Source organism: Heptranchias perlo, chromosome 10 (assembly GCF_035084215.1).
Source record: "Heptranchias perlo isolate sHepPer1 chromosome 10, sHepPer1.hap1, whole genome shotgun sequence".
NCBI lineage: Eukaryota > Metazoa > Chordata > Chondrichthyes > Hexanchiformes > Hexanchidae > Heptranchias > Heptranchias perlo.
In genome coordinates, this window is record NC_090334.1 from 47,213,402 (window position 1) to 47,237,845 (window position 24,444).

At 40.8% G+C, this 24,444-nt stretch overlaps 2 long non-coding RNA genes across 3 annotated transcripts in view; one reads left to right on the forward strand and one right to left on the reverse strand.

Annotated features, from left to right (window-relative positions):
- Positions 1–7,298, reverse strand: part of LOC137326494 (uncharacterized) — a 74,117-nt gene extending 66,819 nt beyond the window's left edge. For both annotated transcript variants that reach the window (XR_010964204.1, XR_010964205.1), the window contains exon 1: positions 6,909–7,298. This is a non-coding gene — a long non-coding RNA (uncharacterized lncRNA). The remainder of the gene's footprint in view (positions 1–6,908) is intronic.
- The window catches only part of LOC137326495 (uncharacterized), a 67,931-nt gene extending 60,456 nt beyond the window's left edge, over positions 1–7,475 (forward strand). The window contains exon 5 of the long non-coding RNA XR_010964206.1: positions 6,951–7,475. This is a non-coding gene — a long non-coding RNA (uncharacterized lncRNA). The remainder of the gene's footprint in view (positions 1–6,950) is intronic.
- Positions 7,476–24,444: the final 16,969 nt, after the last annotated feature.

Consider the following 24,444-nt stretch of genomic DNA (forward strand, 5'->3'; position numbering starts at 1 on the left):
ATTACTCTAACCTCACATGACACCAAAATGAGACCCACTACATTTTAGTAAAGCCTTGGGAACTGTAGAGATGTCAGATGTGCAAGACTTGAGCTGCTCTGACACTATAAATGATTACATTCAATCAATACCGATCTATGCAATAAACACATCTAGTATAATGGAGATGCCCTTCCTCATCCAACGACTATTCATTTCACTACCAGATACAGGGATTAACCTCTATCTTTGAAGTTCTTTATAGGTGGCAGCCGATCTATTCTACTGGTGGCCATAAAACAAATCAAAATAAACAGTTATCCAGAAACAATGTATGGTCATATAAATGGAACAGTCCCCAGACCTGCAAAACTTTCCCGAACCTGCATCTTATCAGCTGCATTCTTTTTAGCTTAAACACTTTAAAACGGAGGCCTCTTTGACCAATGTACAGATACGTGCCATGAATTCTAATTTATTGAGGAACAGTGTTTTTTGTAGCAAGGGGACATAGATAGGAGCAATCAGAAGAATATAGTCTACAGGAGTGCCAAAGGAATATCAAATTGAAAACTGTCATGTTTCAAACAGATTTTATTGGAATAGAGGGATAAAAATTCTGATTCTACACTGCTTTTTCACACTGGGAGCACATCATGAAATTGCACACTCCCAGCCTGTGAATTTTCATCCAATAATTGCAATGGATAGAAAATCACAAACTGGGATTGCATAATTTCGTCTAAAAGCTTTTAGTTCTATCCAGAATGTTTTAACAAAGTCTCTGATGAAACATTATGTGAACAACCTCAACCCCCCCCCACCCCCCTCCTCCATGGGGCCTCTCTTTACTTTCACAATGTGCAAATAGGCAGTTAAAACAGGGAAAAGCAAAAACCCAAACATCTTATCACAATTCTTCTGGGCTTCTAAAGAGCAGACTTTCTTTGTAATTCTTTCTCAGTAGTCAGAGAAGTGGAATAATATTTCTGCCACTCAAGTAGCTAAGGTGTGAACAGTAGTTTCTTGGTTGTCTGTTGAGTTATTTGCTTAGGACACCTGGGCATAACAGAAATCATTCAAACTATTTGACATGACCCTGTAAGCTTGTTTACATTAACGTCACAAACACATGGACTAACTATATATGTTGACTTGATTAGTTTCTGATCAAGCAGTAACACCAAAACAACACTGGCTGCCTCCCCGTGAATCTAATAACTATCTCTAAATAGCTTTGTGTATTGTTTTTATCCTTAACATCAAGGTAAAAGAACTCCATGGGCTGGATTTCACATTTTCTGCCCCACAGGGTCGGGGCAGGACTTCCGCCCATCACACCATCCTGACCCCGCCATGCCTCCAGTTCAATTTCCTTGGTCAGGGATCTTTACACATTCATAATGGGCTCCAGTGGGGTTCCCACTAGCAAGTGGGAGCTTCCCAGTTGCCCCGAGGGAAATGCCAGTGGTGCTGCAGCAGGATTGTCGCTGCAGCACCATAAGAGGTGGGAGCCACATTAAATAGCAGAAGAGTCCCAAAAAGTTCAACAAGTCTATCACTGAAGGAATGGCCGCCCTGGAGAACAAAGGGAAGAGAGGTGAGCATGAGGGAAATGGGCTGGGTACCTGAGCATCCTCCTTGCATGCAGCAAGCAGTAAAGGGGCAGCCAATAATGGTCCCAGCAATGGTGGGAGGAAATTTAGGTTGGGGCAGTGAGGTATCAGTAGACCTCACCCCCAATTTTGCCTCCTTTTCTGATTTCAGGTGGGATAGTGAAGGAATATCCAACCCCATGTCTCAGCTGCAACTAACTGAAGTCAATTTTATAACACGATATTCTGCCTATTCTAAGTCATATTTAAAAATATATATTACAGAAATTTTCCTGATTGAAGTATGACATAAGCTCCACTTCCATAATGACTACTATTGTCCACAATTTGATTTAACCCCTGGTTGCCAATCATAAATGTCTATAGTATATTCAAACAGATTTTTGGCAAAGATTACTATTGCTGCATGTTTGTTGCAACAATGGTATCCATTCCAAACAAGACATTAAACTAAAAAAAAAAATCACGATTCTACAAAGAAAGCATCTTCCTATCACTTCAGTTTAAATGATAGAGTAGAAACAAAGAAATGTGGGGATAGTAACATTTATTATATGATAGTGTATTCACAAATCAAATTATTACCCAAAGAGCACAATTGTGGTATCTATGCTACCACATCTATCCAGCTGTAGTCAGAGGAAGATTTCTTATGATAATTTTAAATGGAATCAGTCTAGCATGGCAGGTCTTTTTGTACGTTACAGATCCAGATTTGAATATTCAGCATTGCAGTCAGCGCTCCCTTGGCACCGGACTTGGTTGAGGAAGACAAATATGAGCAGGAACAAAATGGGTTGCCAGAGATGTCAGATGGCACCAAAAGCATACTGTCCAGACCTGCCACTTTAGGTGTAGTGTCCCAGATAAGGCTACCCGGGGACGAGTGAAGAGCAGATTTAGGAGGCTATGGGTTAGCAAGGAGGAAGCGACTGAGTTGTGCCATCTGTTACAGGAATATCTACAGCCAACATCTGCAATCTGGGTGGCACTGCCAGAGGCAGTCACGGTCACTATGACCTACATATTTTATGATTCTGGTTACTTCTAGGCTAGCGCTGGGTGCATCTGCAATGTTTCCCAGTTCACTGCATACAGATACATCAAGGAAGTGACTGATGCTTTATTTAAGATGGTCAATAGCATCATTACTTTCATCGCTGACTAACAGCAGCAAAATGAGAGAACAACACAATTGCACCTCATGTTGTTTTTCCATGAGGACTAACAATGATTGATTGAACTCATGTAGTCATTCAGGCCCCTGTCCAGAATTCTGTGGCCATCATGAACTTAGTGGTTTTACTCTCTGAATGTCCAGCTGATTTGTGACCATCAGAACACAATCATGCACATACAACAAAACTTATCTAACCACCAGGATCAGTAATGAGCATATCATTGAAGCAGAACTTTGGATGTCTCGACAAATAAGAGGCTAGCTTATAGTACAGCCGCACAAGGGTCCAAGATCATGGACTGCATGCCCCACGACTTTGCTGTACAAAAACGTCTAACCAGGGAGCCCAATCGGAATCAGGGACAGTGTGGGATGCAGACACTAAAAAAGAGGAAGCAATTCCAGAAATATTTGGGCAACCTGGAAGACTGGTGTTCCAGATGCTCATCAAGGAGATATTTAGCTAAGTATCTGACCTGTCCCTTGAAGGAACCCTACTGTCCTTGTGTACTAAAGAAACTGGCCCAAAACATCAACAATATCATCCTTCGTACTTCCTCCACCACTATCAATGCCCATCTTTTGGTGTCGTGTCACATTATTCTGCACAATGACAAAGACATTTTCAACAGAATGTATAATTCAAGTGAATAAAATGTATTGAATAAATTGAGTGATTTTTGAATAATGTCAGTGTGTTTTGCTACACTGATGCCTCTTGCTGCCTGTGCGTTGCTCCAGATGTATGAAATTTAACCAACCACTCCTTCTAAATGATTCCCTTATGGAAGAAGTAATCTTGTTGGCTGACTGCAGATTTCTACTGACAGTGTACTTGGATTCAGCTGACAACTTCCTCCATTAGCTATGCACTGCAACGCCTCTGCATTTGAATTGGTTACACCCTAGACTGTAGTGGCTGACTTGTGTAGCCTGCTTTAAGCTACCTTCTCCTGTGACTGGTAGATCATGCAGTCCCTTTGAGTGTAGGCCTTCTTTCCCCAAGTCCCATAGAAGGGTCTGCAGTTCCTGGTCACCCAAACAGGCTTTTCATAGACAGTAATGTCCAAATTTACAGCAATGTGGTGAGTAATCATCTACCTTTACCTTTCCAGTGCAATTTCAGGTCCTTCAATGGCTCCTAATTGCAGTTCACAGCCGAGAATTTGGCACTGCTCCCTTCTCATAAGCTGGTCGATTGTGTGAGTGAGAATGACAACAGTTTTGCCCACAGACTTCAAACAGCAATATAAGGGGTGATTTTAACCGACGGAAACCAGGCGGGTGGACAGTTAAAAGCGGCCAGGAGACTAATCCACTGATGTCCTCCACAGTTCACTCCATCTTCTATTTTAACCTGCTTTTCTGAGCAGGCTGCAAGGACACCCACCTGAAGCCGGTGGGGTCCTTCTTTAAATATGCAGATTGGGGTCTGATGATGTAATCGGGCCCCGACTGTAATTTTAACTGGTGGCCTGATTGGGGAAGCTGCAAGGGCTTTATTGCCAGGTGAAGATAGTGGGAAGGGAATCAGAGAGCAGAAGAGGCCCAAACAAAATAAAAATGTTTTTGCTTTCCTTATGGGACCAAAAGGAGCAAGAGTTGAAATCAATGGGATGAAAACTGGGTGTGTTCTACAACAGTCAGATGACTCACCTCATTAGAATACCAGCCAGCCGGTGAAGCTGAAAATGACCACCAATATGTCAGCACGAGTCCCTACCTTCCACCAGTCGTTATATTGGCTGCTAACATGTTGCACCACAGAGTCGTTGAACCAAGGATTGTGCCTCAGATTTCCCACACAGTGAGTGCGCAATCCCATCAGATTCCCTCTAAGATGGCACAGAGTAAAGCAAAATGCTTTCCAAAAAGAGGCAGAAAATCAGAAGTATTTTATGAACATTTCTTCTTGATCAGAAATTCCTGGATTAAGAAATACCAAAGTAACGGGCAAAAGTAATAACATTCTGAGAAAAGTTCACCTTCACAGGAATGTGACCTTTTCAGAACTGATTTGAAGACACCATTATTATGGTTATTAATGATGATGAAGATAATAGTTGAGTATAAATCAGAATCATGCAAGGTGCCTGGGTAATCTGACCATAAATGAAATGTTCTCACTGGCAAAATGGCTGTCTATTTAACAAGATAAATTACCACATAAACTGACAGAGTGATAGACCTGTTTATCAGACCAATCACTCATCTAGATTTAAGGCAAATACACTGAACTAACCTCACTTGCTGGAGGATTGAAAAGGTCTGTCTTCATATTTACATGTTTTGCAACATTGCACAATTATAAAAGTTTTGATTTTGAAACAAAACTGTTTGCTAAAAAGTTTACAGTAAAGTTAAATCCTCATTAACATATGAGTTTGACAAGAATGTTGTGCTCTGATCTCACAGGAATCTGGTTCCAAGTACTGAAAAATCACTGCAAGGTTAATAATGTGAGGTTGGGTTTCAGTGACTCCTTGCTACCAGTCTATTACTCAGTGACTTTTTAAATCACTCCCCAGATCTATTCTGTTCATTCTCTTTTTGCTGAAACATGTTCCTTTCTCTCTTACTCTGTTATGTTCCATTTACTCTGATTATCTTCTCTTTTTGGTCAGTTGTGTAACATGTTTCTGTGTTACTTATTCTGCATTCTTCCCTAGTTCAATTTTTCCATTCTACCACTTCTAACTTGTATTTCATGCCTTTACCAATTTTTGTTTTGAAAGAAAGAACTTAGATTTACATAGCACCTTATCACGTTCCCTGGACATTTCAAAACGATTCTCATCTAATGAGTTACTTCTGAAGTGCAGTCACTATTATTATGTAGGCAAATACAAAAGACAATCTGTGCAGAGAAAGGTCCACAAGGGGAAAATGAGATGAATGACCAGTTAATCTGTTATTGGTGTTGTTGGTTGAGAGAAAAATGTTGGCCGCAACACCTCTCTGCTCATCTTCGAATAGCAGCATGGAATATTTTACACCCACTAAACAAGCGGAAGGGGCCTCCGTTTTGCATCTTATCCAAAATACATCAACTATGCAGTACACCTTCAGTACTGCGATGAAATGTTAGCCTAGATTATGGAATGGGACTTGAACCCACAACTTTCTAACTCATAGGTAAGAATGCTACCAACTGAGTCAAGCTGACATTTTAAAAAATATATATTTTACAAGTGGATGACACATACCTTTGATGGCCTCTTCTAAGGCAGTCAAAGATTTTTAATTTCGAGTCCTTCGCCAGTTCAGGTCTGTTCCCTTCTATTTGGTGCCATTGTGACGTGCAAGCAGAAAAATAGACTTTACATGTTGTAAGTTGAAGGAGGGCATACCATCCAGGACAGAGCAGTTCAATTGATCGGTTCCTTCCCACCAATATCTACCTTCTCCATCATACTGTTTCTGCAGTATGTCTGATCAATAGGATGCACTGCAGCAACTCACCAAGGTTACTTCAACAGTGCCTCCTTCCCCTGTGGCATCTACCACTGAGAACAAGAGCAATAGTGTCATGAGAAGACCACAACTCACAACTCCAAATTCCCCTTCAAGTCACACACCACCCTGGTATGGACATATATCTCCATCCTTAGTGGGTCAATATCCAGGAATTCCCTACCTAACACCATTGTGGGATTACCACCAGCACAAAGATTGCAGAAGTTCAAGGAGAAGGCCCATCTCCATCTTCTCAGGGAAACTAGGAATAGACAATAAATGTGGCCTTGCCAGCATCATCCCCATCCCGAGAACAAATAAAAAAAATACACAGTGATGAACACATGTCCAACCTGCAACTCACCCTGTGTGCCAGTAAATGACCATACATCTAGGTTGTGTTACATGATTTTGTGTGTAAATCCATTTGATGATGTCAGTGTGCCAAGCCTTTCAATCGTAAGTTGCAGCTTCAAAGTGTGCCCTGCTGGAGTGTGGGTATGCAGGGTAAGCAATGAAATAACTGTAGGGTAGTGTGAGGGCTTGGCATGAGCTAGCGGTGAACATAGAACAGATTGATAAGGGACAGCTTGTGGCATGCATACCTGAGATAACTTAGACAACAACAAAGACAAAATTTTACAGCACAACAAACTGGTACTAATGGGCGGTCTTACCTTGGCAGCTTCCTTAAAGTCTTCTTCTGCATCTGTTCACAGGTCCTGTAGGTAATGTATGCAACGTTGACCCTGGTCACCAGCTTCTGCCAGGCTAAAGCAGCGGAACTGAAAAGTAGGCCCTTGTATATCTGCCTGTGCTATATTTGATCTGGGATCATCTGATGTTAACATTTGGTATCCAAAGTGAAAGAGTGTTCCCCAGCGCTGACATATCTCACCTTAATGAATACAAAAAGTCACCAGAAAATTATATTTGTTTTTTTTAAATCTCATTGGTAACTGGCTCAGTTACCAATGAGATTTTTTAAAATATGCATCTCTTCGGACAGCCTATGCTGCCAGAAAATTCAAATTCTTTACTATTTGTTATGCTGTTAAAATCTCTTCTCTTGTTTTTTTTGAGTGAATTTGAGGCTCAGTGGGTCAGATTGCTCCTGCCAGTAATTTTCATTGCTTTTTTATTCCCACAGAAAAAGCAATCATCCCAGGCAGATTTACAAATGTAATAAAGTATAATAAAAGATTCAAAGTCAGACATCTACTCAGGAATTTCTGAACACACATACAAAGGAACTTCAGATCTGTTCTTTCAACCTTAATGTATTCATCCAGAGTTTCATATGTGACAGACATAAACAATTTCAAAGTTTATGAACAATTATAGTTTTCCAATTACTTTTTTTTCATTTAACATTTTATTGAGGTATAGAAATGACAAATTTGTATCAAACCTATTATGAGATACACAATATCATCATAATTGGGACATAAAATCAGGATACGCCAATGCACATTTTACAAAATATTGACACAGGGACAAATAAATCTCTTCCGGAATCTAGCTATCACTGGTTCTTACTTTATCCAAAAGTTAAACAAAATGATTCAGAGCACTGTTTTCAGCTTGACATACGAGGGCCATATTGGTTAATGATATTGACTGTCAAACAGCCTCGTTGCAGTGTGACAGATTAAGGCTGGCCACTATCAGGCCGCCCCAGCCAGCAGCAAGGTAAGTGTGGGTCGCAATTGTGGAGGGCAGTCCTGGGGCAGCAGCGGACCAGATTATTTTTGTGGGGCTCAGAGGAGTACACAAAAATAATTTCAAACTTTGCTGGGCCTCATCAGCTCTATCGTCTGTGAAACTGATCAAAGCATCTACAGCAGGTGCTCCGACCGGTTCCAAACCATAAGGAGAGACCTACTGCCTAAAACAAGCAGGCGCTTTGGGCACCCAGCAGTAGGCCTCATTCAAAATGGCGCTGCTTGCATCATCGAGGTTAAGGGGGCAGTCAGGCTACTAACCTTATCTTGAGGCCATCACCGCCCCAATAATGCCAGGTGCAACAAGTTAAAACGTACCTCCCGCCCATTAGTGCAAACTAGTATTTTTTTCTGCCCATTGTAGCCCCTATCTCCATGAATGCTAGCTGTGGACATCTAATGGTCACTACAGGTGCCACAAAAATAATATAACTTTTAGTTTTTTTGGTTTTCAACAGCTAAATGGCCATAATGATGTTATGCTGGTCAGGTTGTAACTTGGCATGCACTCTGTCGATCCCCTACAAAAATCAGATTGTTACAATTTGCACGGTCTGCTTACCCCATTCGCTTGTATTCACAGGAAATGTAGAATTTACTATCATTTGAATTATGTAACTTTTTGCATGACATACAGGGAATAGTGGACCAAAGGGCTATCAATGTCTTTTACACTGAAAATTGCATGGACTCCCCGCCACCAAGAGGTTAAAAACTCTACACTGTCAAATTATATCGTTCAGGCTAAAACTGAAACCTTAATTATTTACAGAAATTATAATTACATAGGAATATAGGAACAGGAGTAGGCCATTCAGCCCCTTGAGCCTGTTCCACTGTTTAATTAGATCATTGTAAGGAATCTTACAACACCAGGTTATAGTCCAACAGTTTTATTTGAAAATCACAAGCTTTTGGAGGCTTTCTCCTTCGTCAGGTGAAGTGTGGGATTCCATGAAGGTTACCGCATATATAGTCAGAGAACAATGCCTGGTGATTACAGATAATCTTTCCAACTGCCCGTGGTCAAGGCAATCAAAGTGTTCAGACAGAGAGACATTACATACAGACCACCGAATATATAAATGGCCAGAACAAAAGACAGTTGGAAAGATTATCTGTAATCACCAAGTATTGTTCTCTGACTATATATGCGGTAACCTTCATGGAATCCCACTCTCACCTGACGAAGGAGAAAGCCTCCGAAAGCTTGTGATTTTCAAATAAAACTGTTGGACTATAACCTGGTGTTGTAAGATTCCTTACATTTGTCCACCCAGTCCATCACCGGCATCTCCACATCATAATTAGATCATGGCTGATCTGCACCTCAACTCCATTTTCCCACTTTTGTTCCATATCTCTTGATGCATAGGAACAGGATTAGGCCACTCAACGCCTCGAGCCTGCTCTGACATTCAATTAGATCATTGCTGATCTGTATCTTAACTCCATCTACCCACCTTGGTTCAGTAACTCTGAATACCCTTGCCAAACAAAAATCTATCAATCTCAATTTTGGCATTTTCACTTGACTTAGTCTCAACAGCTTTTTGGGGGAAGAGAGTTCCAGATTTCCACTACCCTTTGTGATACCCTTACCTAACAAAACTCTATCCATCTCAGTCTTGAAAGCTCCAATTGTCCTAGCACCCACAACCTTTGGGGAAGAGTTTTCCAGATTTAAACTAGCCTTTGTGTGAAAAAATGCTTCCTGATTTTTTTCTCCTAAACAGCCTAGCTCTAATTTTAAGATTGTATTCCAGAAGTAGAATTCATCAAATAACCTGTAATACAACACTTGACTTACACGGTACTTTAAACTGTGCCAAAAACAATAAATCCAAATTTTCAATCTGCTTTTCAGAATCATTTAACTGAGTCTGTGATGAACACAACTTGGACATTCACCTCCAGGGTGTCCCTCCCACTGCCGCAACATGATACAAGCAGGCAGAGAACTGGGACCAAAACATCCTAATACTGCTGTCATAATACGCTGTCCCATGAATATATACAGATATACTCATGGCTTTTTTTTTTGAAGTGGAGGCTGGATTCTTTGAAGAATACCCAAGATCAAGACAGCCTTTTCCTATTAGGCAACAAACAAATTATTAATCACTTTTAACATCCACATTGACAGAGTGTTAACAATAACCCTTTGGCTGTCTCTTAGTTGTGTTTGGCATCTGACTTGGATATCAAATAGTTTGGTTCTGAAGACTATCCCTAGTGTTCAGCAGGCATCTGCAAGTTTTACATGCAATTAACATTTCAAGGACATGAAGGACTTTCTGATGCAATTAATTGGTGAGTACACTGAAGAAACTGGTTGGCTGTCTCCCACAAAACTAATAGTTATCCATAGACAGATTTATGTATTGTCTTACTTCCCCCACACAAGCAAAGTAACACTTTTAAGACTATAACAAATATAAGTCCATTTTAAATTCACAATGTATTGATCTATCTAAAATTTCACATCAAAAAGCTAAAATTAGATTTTATGGTGTGAAACAAGATAGAACTCGGTTTTCAGCACACAAGCAACCTGCTTCTTAAACTGCTCATGCTACTTTAGCCTATATAAAAGTCCATGAGCCATGGAATTACAGGCATGAAAGCATTCTTGTTAACCAGATTCTGTTAATGCTGGCTGTACCATATTCAAAATTATTGTAGCTTAACCGCTGCCAACAATAAATTAAAAGGAAAGTCTAGTGAAGTTACTTTCCATTTAAAGTACTCTCCCATTTTATATTCAAAAATATTATCCTTGATTTTCTTTTTTAAATACATCAAATCTTTCTCTGAATGGAGAGTAGCCAGATCACATCGCCTCCTCATTGGGGAATTCCATAACATCACCAATGGCAGGCATCTTGAAAACAACTGAAGTGATGGCTTTAGACCCAGAATCACCCACCACAAGAAAGCATGCCATGGACTAGATATGCAGGCTGCCTAAACATTAGCATGCTTTCCATTCAGTCCAGTTTATTGATAATGAACTATAGAAATCAATAAAGCAATAAAATACTTTCAAGGATTCTATTTTGGGCATCAAAAAGCCACTAAAATGCCTAGTCTAGTATTTTGCACATCGTCAACAGTGTTTCTAATAGTCAGCATGATGCAGAAGATTGTGGAAATACATCAATAATTTGACATGTTTGCTAGGTTTAAATAGCACTTAAAAGAAATTGATTGGCAAAGAACATGTTCCATTAAGAAAGGCCAAATGTTATCACAAAAATTATCTCTTTAGGTTTTGGAAAATGTTCAATGCAGGTTTTTAAAAACTTTACTCAAATACAAAAAAAATATAATTCCTATAATTTATTTAATAATATTCTTGCCAACAAAATTTAAACTCATGCGTAATGGTCATTATAAATAATCTTTTGCTGTGTACAAGGTAAAAAAAAATGTTTTTTTTTATTCTCTGATGATAAAAACAGTAGCAGGATTGTCCAAAAGATCAGCTCTAAATTGTATCAGACAGCCTAGTACCACAGGCATGCGAACACATTACCCAATGTAGATAGATGCTGGCCCTTCAATACTTCTATCGTCCACATATGGGAAAAGGGACTAGCCAAGCCATTCAAAATGTACCTGAGACTGCAGTCTGGTTTCACCTAGATATGCAGCAACATAACATTATTACATAGCAATATGCAGTTTGGCTGGGCATAGTTTGCGGAATCGTTGGTCAGTGGTTAACTTACTCACCATATTATTTAAAGAACAGCAACAGCCTTTACAGCTTTGTCAGGTCCTCTGAAGGCAAGTCTGCTGCAGTTATGAGGGTAGCATCAAATTCCACTGTGGCTTGCATGCCACAATATCCAGACTGTGATTCTGTGGAGGATCTTTCATGTGGTAGATCCTTCCAAAGCTTGACAGCTAGTTTGTTATCATTTCTTTTAAAATAAAAATGATACATATAGTTTTAAAAGTAATAGGGCTGATTTTAATGCTGCCTGCCTGGCAGAAGCTGGGCGGGCAGTTAAAATGGCCCTTGGGACTTACTTGCACCGATCCTATGGGTTGTGATGTTAACCCGCTACTCTGAGCTAGCGAGAGGGACGTCCGCCGGAAGATCGTGGGGTCCTTCTTTACATATGAGGTCACTGGGACTCGACTGCCATTTTAACCGGAGACCTGCGGCCTGCCAGGTCACCTGATGGCAAGAGGAGCCGAGGCCAAGTATGGTACCCAACTGCAGCCCCAGATATGCATGTTCAATAATAAAGTGAGTCAATCTGAAAAAAAAGAGGTAAGGTGTACCTATGTTGTTGAATATTTAATGTTAATGGTTTTCAACTGAGCTCAGGTTTAGTAGGATGAAGTCAGTATGAGTCATAGAGACTAGTGATTTGAACTAAGGCTCCTTTAGTCATTCCCAAGGACAAGCTTGACAGGTAGCTTTGGATTCAAGCTCACAGCTGTCTGGCTTTCAAGGAAACATTGTTACTATTTTGTCTACAAGTCGTGAAGAGATTCTTCTTGTGATGAAATATATACTGAAACATAAAGAATGATTTTAACCCTGTCTGCTTGGCAATGCAGGCAGTTAAAATCGTCTATGGGAGTCACCCACTGATGTCCCACACCAATCGCGCAGTCTATAACTTTAACCTACTCTTCTGAGCAGGCAAGAGGCATACCCGCTAGAAATCGGCGGGTTCTTTATTTAAATATTCAGATCAGGTTCCAATAATATCATTGAGGGCTGACTGTTATTTTAACTATGGGCCTGAGCAGGGAAAGAGTTGTGGCTTTTCCGCCAGTTCAACCTAGAGTTGGGACGACAAGAGGCGCAAACAGGTCATTTTTGAAAACTAGTTTTTACTTTCTTTGTGGGGCAGGAGTACTGCTCTGGCCTCACAATGAAAGTTTAGGCCAGCATTTCCTCCCTCGATCACAAGGCCCTCCTGAAACCCCCTCCCTATTCGCTCGGTCCCCTGTGGCCACCTGCCACCAGACATTCTGCTCCCACCCGCTGGCCAGCTGACCGGGGGCATCCAGATGAGGCACGGGAGTTAAAATCTCCCAAGCCATCACACTGCCAAGATCAGCATGGTTTGCTACCCACCTCAGCCGCCGCCCACCCGATTCTCACCCAAGTTAAAATCAGGGCTATAATAACTGTACCACTATAATCATATCTAATCTCATGGGGATAGGATTCTTGATACAGATAAAACTCAAAGGTGCATTGATGCCAATTACATGCTCTACAAGCATCCAAAACAAATTCATCTAAAATAAAAATAATTGTAACATACATGTTTACACTTTTAATACAATTCGTAGCTGCCACTATTTGGTAAAGACCCATGATGCCAATCCCTGATTATCTACAACCCTGAAGCACAGTAACAATTTATAATAAATTCTTTAGAGTTTTGTGGTTTAAAAAGACATGCAGGAACAAAGGGTTCATTAGTTTAACTGCCTGATTCACTTAGCACAATCTATGGACTGACCATCATAAAGCTGTCAGAAGTAAGACACTTTGGTTTTCTGCCATTTTATTAACTAATCTAAGAAGTTAAAGGCAATGCTGCAGCCTGCTTGTTTGTGAACAAGCATCAAAGAGCTGTGGTTAGTCTATACAATTTTCACAAATACTTCTGTTAGAAACAATGCCTAAGGGTCGCATTCTATTCATTCTCTTTGACATTTAACCTCCTAATGTGAATGCAGAAAGAATGATAAATCTGTCTCCATATTTAACTGGGTGTATCAGCCTGGATTTCTTTGTATACATCACAAGCTCGATAGGATCTCATTAGGGTCAAGGTCACCACACAGAAAGGCCTGTGTTGCGAGAACTGAATATTTCTTGGCCATGGCAACAGTGAACTGCAGCCAAACAAAAACATAAACCGTAAACCTTTTGTTCCTACCAAAATATCAACCCATGTTTTCACTTTTCAGATCCCGATAGACCTACAGTGTATTTCCAGCATTTACTCTTTCTATTTTAGATTTCCAGCATTCATATTTTTTTCTTTTTATTCTAAAATGAAAATATGCTGTTTGAGAGAGGTCACTAGGTGAAGAATCACATAATTCAGTTTTTGTTAGATGCCCAACCACGATAGGGACAGTTGGGTATACTATTAACATTTCTATAGTAAAAACAAAAGCAAAATACTGTGGATGCTGGAAATCTGAAATAAAAACAGAAAATGCTGGAAATACTCAGCAAGTCAGGCAGCATCTGTGGAGAAAGAAACAGAGTTAATGTTTCAGGTCAATGACCTTTCATCAGAACTAGAAAAATTTAGAGATTTAACAGTTTTTAAGCAAGTAGAGCCAGAGTAAGGAGAGGGGTGGGGGAAGAATAAAGGGAAGGTCTGTGATAGGGTGGAGGGCAGGACTTATCAAATGACAAAAGGGATGATGGTGCAAGGCAAAAGGAGTGTGGTAATGGGACAAGGAACAAAAGATGAGTCTAGAGGAGCAGTAAATGGCAACAGCAGAACCATTACCGGCATCTGCCGTCTGAAAAAAATAGGAGCAATGGTTCTGATCTGAAGTTATTGAAATCAAATTCGAGTCAGGAAGGTTGTAAAGTGCCAAATCGAAAAATGAGGTGCTGTTCCTCAAGCTTCCATTGAGCTTCATTGGAACAGTGCAGGAGGACAGAGAGTTCAGAATGGGAATGGGACGGAGAATTAAAATGGCAAGCGACCAATAGGTCAGGGTCACGCTTGCTGACTGAACAGAGGTGTTCAGCAAAGCAATCATCCAATCTGCATTTGGTCCCCCTAATGTAGAGGAGACCGCCATTGTGAGCGAACACAGTATACATAATTGAAAAGTGCAAGTAAATCACTGTTTCACCTGGAAGGAGTGTTTGAGGCCCCGGACGATGGGAATGGAGGTAGTGAAAGGGCAGGTGTTGCATCTCCTGCACTTGCACGGGAAGGTACCATGGGTGTTGGGGGTGGGACTGGTGTTCTATAGTGCTGCTTATAGAGATGGGAGTTTGGGTGAGGACAAAAGGATGGCATACTGAGTTAATTGTAATTTGTGGAGCATAGAGACAGAGAGGCTGGCAAGGAGATTTTTAGAGAAGTTGAGCCTTGATAAAGGCACGGAATTAGGATTCAGCAACAGTGAGGGAGAGATGGGTGCAGAGGTGACCAATACAGATGAGACACCGGAGTTAAAATCTCTCAGGCCTCATGCTGCCAAGATTTTGGAAGCACAAGAAAGTAGTCTTGGTAATGGGTCAAATGTGGAGAAGGAAGTTCAGTTCAGGGTTGAGCATTATGCCAAGGTTCAAAACTTCTGCACTGGGTTTGAGAAGGAAGCCCAGGAGGTTGGTGGAGTCAGGGTCAGAAACATATTTGCACATAGGTCTTGGCAAAGCTAAAGTGGATTGCTTGATTCTGCCAACATTAAGATAGAATCATAGAATCTTACAGCACAGATGGCCCATTGTGCCTGTGCCGGTTTTCTTACTCACTTAGACATAGGATATTTCAATGCATCCAGGACAAGGATGGAGGGAATTCAAGGAAGTCAGAGCAGGTGAAGAGGTGTTTGGTATGTTCTTGCTCTTCAGGATAATCTTTGGTTAGGACAATGATTTGACAGTGGACAGGGATTGACATCCAGCTTGAGGTAGTCGAGCCAGATCTGGCAGTGGACAGCTAAGCCTCAGAGATTGGGTTTGTTTTACTGACAAATTACAATTATAATATGGCTGTAGCGTCTTAACATTACTTGAGGTAAGAATAATGAAAAACCTAAAGAAATAAATAAGTAATGCCAAGGGCAGTGAGCAAGGGCAATGAAATTCAACGACTATCTTAGATATTATGCACTGAGATAGAATCTAATTCATGAAAATAAAAAGAGCATTGTTTCTATTATCAAATATACTGAGCAATGCTTTGTAATAATTTGTCATGAGCTCAAAAAGGTGGACAGGGGAAGAATGAAGCATTTAAACATGAGAGTAATCAGCATTTAAAATAAGAATAGCTAACTCAATTAAGTTGCAATCAACAATACTGAATAGCAAAAAGTTGGCATTCAGCAATGAAAATACAATAATGTATTGTTTTCTTTTAAGGGCAATTGGATAATGCTTTCTTATGTGACAGAAAAAAGACACTCTTTTTGTTCCTTGTTTACTAAACTAATACTTATACATTATTCTGCAACTCTACAAGAGGCAATTTTTCACGGTGAAGCATATATGTAGCAATTTAGTCCGTATCAAATCTCTAATCTCAGGTAAGATACATTTTTTGTTCATTTTAAAGAAAAATTCCTGCAAAATCGTAAATGAAAAATAATACGCCTGCACACAGTATCTTAAAGTATGTAAGGCTGTAGATAGGATTGTAGAAGAAAATTGATTTACCTCTCCATAAATAGGTTGAATCTCTACATCAGTTCATAACATATTAATCATTATTTTGGTAAAATGTGTAAATTCTAATATTTTTCAAAGAAATATCTAAGTTGTTGAGGCCATATTTTACAATATCAAAACCTAATCAGATTAAGAGGCCGGATTGCACAACATGGTAAAATAATGTTCTTTCACGTTAAAATCAGTGGACTTAAATCCCCAACACAGAAATATAACTACACTGACATGTGTGAGTTGTTTTAATTAAAATTGTTATCACCTCCCTCCCTTTCCCCCCCGCCTCATCCCCCTCCGGTTCAATGGGTAATATACAATGCAGTCTGGCACCAGGTCATGATGTGAACAAAAGTAAAAATCAGCCAGCGCTTGTCTTCCTGGTTACTATAGAAAGGCATCAACTGGAAGTATGTTTCTGTGAACATCAGTCGAAGGCCTCCACAGTTATATACATGCCAATACTCACTTGTCAACTGTCATATGGGCCCTTCAGTGAGGTACCTGAGGACCACTATATGTGGAACCATACCTCAGCAGGAAAAACTGGAGGAGGAAAGCATGACTTCCAATATTTTCCTTCTGCAAAAATATAATTGAGAATGTGTAAAGAAACATGACAGATGTGTGTGATTTTTTTTTAATTCAACGTATTAAACTCGTGAATATGTAGGGAGTTGGAACATTTGTTTTCCTTGTTCATAGACATGACTAGTGTTAGCACTGGGCTCTGGCCAGGTATAGCTTAGTTGTATTGAGAGCTCTCACTAGATCACTTCAACAATGTGATTTAACACAAGGCTCAGGGGCTAGAACCTCACTGCACCTGTGCATCATTTCCATTTCCCTTTCCTATGTCCTCTGTGAGTGAAACTGCCCAATTTAGTAACAACCAACTCATGTAGATTCTAAGGGGTCTAGATAAATTGTACCCCAAAAATAAGTTTAACATAATAGGTATCATGGACTCAAATTCACAAAGATGAAAGGTGTGGTTATATGGAACAAACTGCTTGGGGAGACAGTGGAGCCAGCTAATGCAAGGGAATTCAAGGAGGAATGGATAGATATTTGGAAGAGAAAATGATTGAGGGGTATGAGACAAATGGTGTGTATGATAATTTTCAAACTTTGAGGCTGACCAAATGGTTTCTTGTAATCTATGCATTCCCTTTTTCTATGTCCTATGACCCAAACAGAAATCCATCATATGTTTAACAGCCTTCAAACCAAACCACTGAGAAATCTACACAAGTAGAACAGATAGAATTTCTATTTACCCAACATGTTCTGCACATTCTCTCCCCCATAGGGACACACCCCAACCTAAATCCATAGGGATTAGAACCCCTAAATTCTAAGGATTTTGGAATTCTTAAGTGTGTGCAAGGGTACTATTGGAGTTTAGCCAGCTGAAACAATGTAGCCTACCATCACAGATCCTGTCCAGGTAGGTCACCCTACTTTTTAAGACATTGGCTTTCAGGGTTATCTGAAGCAGAGTGAGCAGCCCCTAGAAACAGGTTCACCCTTCCAGGTTCCATTACTGAGCCAGGCTTGCTGGTCAATCATCAACAGCGCTTACCAAAAATCTGGCTGGCTCAAATATTGCATTAAGTCTGCCACAAAGGCTTGACTTGCATCACGAGGCGTGTCATCTTGGAAACATCACTACCTTCTGGCAGGAGTCCTGCTCACTTGATCAAAAGAGCAGGTTAAAATTGCAACACGGATGAAGACAGCGGGCTTGATATTACCACGGCGGCGGGGGGTTGAATGGGTGCGTGGGTAACGCGCCCGGTGAAATCAGTCTGCTCCGCACGCAATCGCAGGCTGATTGGATCCACTTACCTGTTCTTCCGGGTTCCCCGCTGCTGAGCTGCGCGGCGGGCGGACTGCGCATGTGCAGTAAGGTCTGTCAGCTGGAGGAGCCCTATTTAAAGGGGCAGTTCGCCACTGACTGATGCTGCAGGAAATAGGAAAAATTACAGCATGGAGCAGCCCAGGGGGAAGGCTACTCCCAGGTTTAATGATGCCTCACTCCAGCTCTTATTGGATGGGGTGACGAAGAGGGGGAGGACAGAGATCTTCCTTCCCCGCGGGCGGGCGGGAGGAAGCGACCTGCCTCTGCCACCAAGAAGGCCTGGCTCAAGGTGGCAGAGAAGGTCACCTGCACCACCAACATATCGTCCACCTGCATACAGTGCAGGAGGCGCTGCAATGACCTAAGTAGGTCAGCCGAAGTGAGTACACTTACTCATTCTGCTACACTCCGTCTACCACATCACCGCCCCCACCCCACTCTGTCACATCACCCCTCACACCCACTCAAAGCTCATCCTCATCTTACCTGCACTTACTCACCTCGCCAGTACTCATCCCGCCACTACCACTTAACCCAATCCTCATACAATCTCATGGCTCTATCTCATACTCACCCTCTCGTGCATCTCTTTCACAGTCAGCCTCACTCAACTTGCCACTACCTCTGCTGCAGCCACAGGGCATGCATCACATATGTGCAGTAGGAAGCGTAAGGCAAACGTGTTGTGAGCATGAAGGGGATGCACAAGGGTGTTTGAGGGTTTGTAATGGTGTTTACTTCTATATAATTTCTGATCAACTCACATTACATATTATATTGTCAACACTACTGCCACGTCTTTGTGAATCTTGTCTGGTTTGTGCGATAATGCCCTTTCCTGAGGATCACTATGAAGACCCACAACTGATGCCACCCATTGTGTCACTGCAGAGTGGGTGTAGATGTATTTGCAGGGCTCTTTTGTGCAGACGACTGGGAGACGTCGGCGACGTCCCCGGTGGCACCCTGAAAGGATGCGGAGGAGAAGTTGTTGAGGGCACTCGTGACTTTGACAGTGACAGGAAAGAAGATGGTGCTCAGGCCAGCCGGGAGCAGCTCGGCATGAAGGAGGCTGCAGATGTCCACAACTACATATCGAGTGACTCTGAGCCTCCGTGTGCACTGCTGCTCAGAGAGGTCCAGGAAGCTGAGCCTTGGTCTGTGGACCCTGTGGCGAGGGTAGTGCCCTCTGCGACGCATCTCTCTCTGCAATTGCCCTCCCTCCTGCTGTGCAGGTGGATGTGTCACAGCACTGTGTTGTGGAGCTCCACGTGTCAGAGGTGGACGGTGTGGCTGGCGAGGCTTGTGATGCTGTTCGCCCTCAGAGGAGGTCATGACTGCAGCTACGGCGGCCACCATCCGGAAGATGTACATCTGAGGGGGTCCGCAAGGTAGGTACATGTGTCTGAACACCAGGGTAAGTGTGCAAGTTGGTGAATTTTGTTGTTAGGAGGAGAGTGGTGGAGGCCGAACTTTGTCCAAAGTGACAGAGTGGCCTCCTGCAATGAGTGAGGGTCTTCCCCCCCCGCCCGCCCTGTCAAATGGACGTTTGCAGCTGCCACAGGCTGATGGCTGCAACACGTCCATTTGAACTGGGAGTGTTTCCCCCAGTATGGGAAACAGTCACAGTCAGTTGCAAAATCCAATCCCTGCTAAAATAACAGGTCAATCAGGTCTGTAAACAACCTGTTCAAGTACTTTAAGTGGCACCCCGCCGGCTTTAATTGCCGGCGGGAGTCCCACATGCGGGGGCTGTGCGCGCATGTCAGCGCGTCAGTGGGGGAACCCGGAAGTAGGCGGGTTGGAACCGGGAATCCCCGATTTTCGCAGCCCCCCCCCGCCACGAACGCACCCGATCGTGGGTGCGAAAATCGAGCCCAGTGTGTTTGGAAGGGAATAAGTCGCTGTGGCCATTTTAACTGCCCACCTGTCCAGTTTCTGGCGGGCAGACAGGGTTAAAACTCATCCTTTGCAGTGGCAATGACACCTATCAGTAGTTGAGAGGCTTCTCCAAACAAAAATAACCCATTGTTTGTTAAAGGTGCAGTCAAATAGCAATTTAATATATTTGTGCTTCTACTCTTCTAGTGAGCTGAGGTCAGGAAGATTCATCCTTTTTGTCTGTTTGTGGTTATTGGTAGAGTTATTGACAAACACCTATTATCACGTAAACACATTTAATGCATCCCTAGGTTTTCATTGATTCTGAATGAAATCAATGAGATGGAAAAGAGAAACTGTTTTTCGTAGCAGTACTGCAGCACTCATGGCCTTTAGGAAAACTAGGTTTCATTCAGTTAACTTTTCCCAAAATAAGCCTGTAGCAATAAGTTCCTTTTTATTTCAGAAAGATTGTTATCTAAATCTGTTCTTTATTACCAACTCATTTTAGCAGCTGTTCTTTTAAGCAAAAACAACAAAGAGCCTTTGTAGAATTGGATGGTTTTCAGGTAAATGTGCTTTCCATTAGTGCCACACTCACTTTTACTGGTAGGACATTATTACTGATGCTGTATCAGCAAAAGCACCCCTCCCCCCATCCACAGCATGCACATCAGTGGTTACTAACATGTTTTCTCAAACCATTTCATGAAAAAGTATAACAACACGCAATGAAAAATAGTTGAGCAATTAACCGACCATGACTCTTTTATGGCTAATTCAGAATGATCATTTTCAAAAGAACATTCTTTTGGACAGATAATCATTTCATATATGCTGTATATACAAAGTATCCACGGAACATGAAGTAATGTTCTATCCACCCTCATGCTCCTTGTACTCATGTGAAAGTCTTGTTGGTTCTATACCACCCCTAAGAACAATGGCAAATGTTTCTTGTACAGTAATGTTACTGTGGTCAGCATTATATCTTCACTAAAGAGAGAAACTCAAACATTCTGTTTTAACTGTTCATGTTTTTAAGCCAAGGCCACTGCACAGAATATAAGGGGTATTATTTATAGATTGATTTCACATGGGCAAATTCTGAAAAGCAAAATTCAATAAACAATCCAAACAAATAGTGTCACAATGATGTATTATTGTATTAAACAAATATCTTTTGTGATGCAAAATGAGTTATTAGAATACTGAAAGAGGAAAGTAAAATTTTGTATAATATTTTACAATGCACTGAATGCAAAAAGATGCCTTAATCAGTATCAATGATAACAATTTTGGTCCGGCTTGGACGCACAGATTTTTGCAAATTTAAAAAAGTCTAATTCAACTCTGTACCCCAACTATATTTTCTCACCTACTTACACGTGTTGTACATGAAAGCATTAAGTCCAATTAAAGATACAGACACATAAATGTCTGAGACATGAGGCTGTAGAGTGTGAAGCACAGCCAACAAGACCCACGTTATAGTGTAAGCTGTAACTGGTATGAATTATATTCTACCTACCAGGAGTGAGCTCTGCACATGCATACTTACATCTCCACTCCCCCACCAACAGGCAGCAATGTCCGCTTTCACGTAATATGTTAGCTGTTAGCCATGACTCAGTGGTAACACTCTCGCCTCTCGTCAGAAGGTCATGGGTTCAACTCCCACTCCAGAGACTTGAGCACAAAATCTAGGCTAACACTCCAGTGCCATACTGAGGGAATGCTGCACTGTCAGAGGTGCTGTCCTTCAGATGAGACGTTAAACCGAGGACCCATCTGCCCTCCCAAGTGGACGTAAAAGATCCCATGGCATTATTTCGAAGAAGAGCATGTGTTTTTCCCCCTCTAGTGTCCTAGCCAATGTTTATCCCTCAACCAACATCAGTAAAATAGATTATATGGTCATTATCACATTGCTGCTTGTCGGACTTTGCTGTGTGCAAATTGACTGCCGCATTTCCTACATACGACAGTTCAGAAGTACTTAATTCGCTGTAAAGCGCTTTAGGACATCCCGAGGTTGTGAAAGGCACTATATAAATGCAAGTCTCTTTCTTTCTTTATACAAAGTTTATAAAGTGCCCAGTATATCCAAAGGACCACCTAAGCACTTCTTAAATTCTACCTCACAACAGATTGGTTATACCATCCATGGTATGGATGTGAAGCTGTGTGAGGGGGCCTGCTTTACTTTAATGTGCTTGGGAGTCAAATCTGGATCTGGCTCTTTTTGCATTGCAGTGCTCCTGAAACCACTTCATAGCAAACAAAAGTAGCAGTATAACTGCAGGCTTTATAACTGCTTATTGTTTTTTTTTTAAACGATCTCCTTTCCAACCAAGGAACTTTGTAAATTTATGGCTCACATTAAATAATCTATTTATAATGAAAACAGCTAGCTGCACCCATATTATGCTTCTGGGTATTGTCAGTGTAAGAAATATCACAATTCAAAAAGTAATTCATTACGTTAAATGCTTTGGGATATTGCAAAGTGATAAAGCACTATTTCAATGCAAGTGTTCTTATTTATTAAACTATGGAGTTTTAGTTGCATAGGGAAGAGTGAGAACTAATGAGTTTCAATATTCTAATAGTTAGCATTACAAAAAAACTAACTAAGTAGGGTTTATGAGTGATTTAATTCTATTTTTGTAAATAGAGCTTTTAAATCATATTTTTCCATAAATAATAAATTGCAATAATGGTTTCTCTTTTCACTTAGCCCGTTAAGACAGTTAGAATCCATTAAGGAAGATTTGACCCTATTATAGCATTTCTACAGTAACATGGAAAAAAACATCAAACATTATTCAGCTCTGCCAGAGAATGCTGGAAAAATAATTGCCCTTAATCCCAGCCATTTTTGTAATTTGACTTTATACTGCAAGCTCCAACACGTGTAATTTATGTTTCTGATGATACAGAAAATTGCAAAGGATTTTGAGTCCCTCTTTCTCTGCATAGGACTGATGAACATCAGTTGATCCTGGTGAAACTGACTCTTTGCAAATTAATAACTCATTTGCCATGAAGTTTTGATCAATCTAGGGTTTGTATTTTAAACATTAGTGTCTCTCTCTTACAGCAGTCTATTTGATTAACCTTGCCTGTGACAGATTTGCCCCCGTGTGACACTTCCACCTCTCCGTCTGATTAGCAGAGTGACAGAAGCACATTTCTAAAGGACATATGAGGCAGACTTTTTTTTGATGCTGGTGTTGGTGGAGAATAATATAGTTCTTTTGCAGAGAAGAAAAATCCTTTAACTGTGGTCATCATAACTCCACAATATTTATGCTGGTTTCACAGAATGATACTTATCATTTAGTGACACAGGAGGATTTTAACGAGAGAATAATTCCAATGTAAACACTCCAACATCATCAATCCAGAAATCACAACAGAGAGGATCTTGTTGGTACAACCAATTCTACTTCAGTAAATACATAACTTTAACAAAAGCAGAATACTATGGATGCTAGAAATCTAAAATAAAAACAGAAAATGCTGGGAACACTCAGCAGGTCAAGCAGCATCTGTGGAGAGAGAAACATTACTTTCAATTTCATTTCTAAACTATTCTTAAATAAGCTGATGTTTGAAGGAATTTTTTTGGCAAAATAGCAAATTCTTTACACTACAAATTCTAGCAACAAAACAAAAGCTTCTTTTGCTCCTTTCATAAGACGATTTCTGCTGCTTCTTTCCCCTCTGTTCTGCAATGATAAAAGTTCTTTAGATGTTATGTCAAATTTCCGTCCTACAGAAAGTGCTTTTAGCCATAGATCTTTTCACATAACAGTAATAATTTGTAGATATGATTGTGCTTTAACCCAATTAAAATGACTTAATTCAAGCATTTTTCTGTAATGGATTATATATTAAAACAGAACAACAAACTGAATTAAATACATTGAATAACACAAAACAGCCATTTTGGGATGACTTGCGAATACCCAAATTTGACCCAAAATTGACCACTTTGGGTTTCTGCATTGTCGTTATAATACTGCACATTATGACAATATATACTGTATATTGCTTCACATCAAATGTTTCTACATTCCATTGTATCTCTACCCACCTTGGTCTAGCAGGATGACAAGCATTGTTTCAATTATAACTTGTGATGTGATGTTATCAGATTTTCAACATACCAAGTAGGAGGGGATATTACCCAGTATGCATTGTGTTGGTTGGCACAAGAATAAAAGCCTGGACTGAGCCCCATATTTTTAGATAATTAAATTAAAACAAAGCCATGTTTAGTTTGTATTATACAATTTTGCACAGGTTTAAGCTAGGATCTAGTTAAACATACA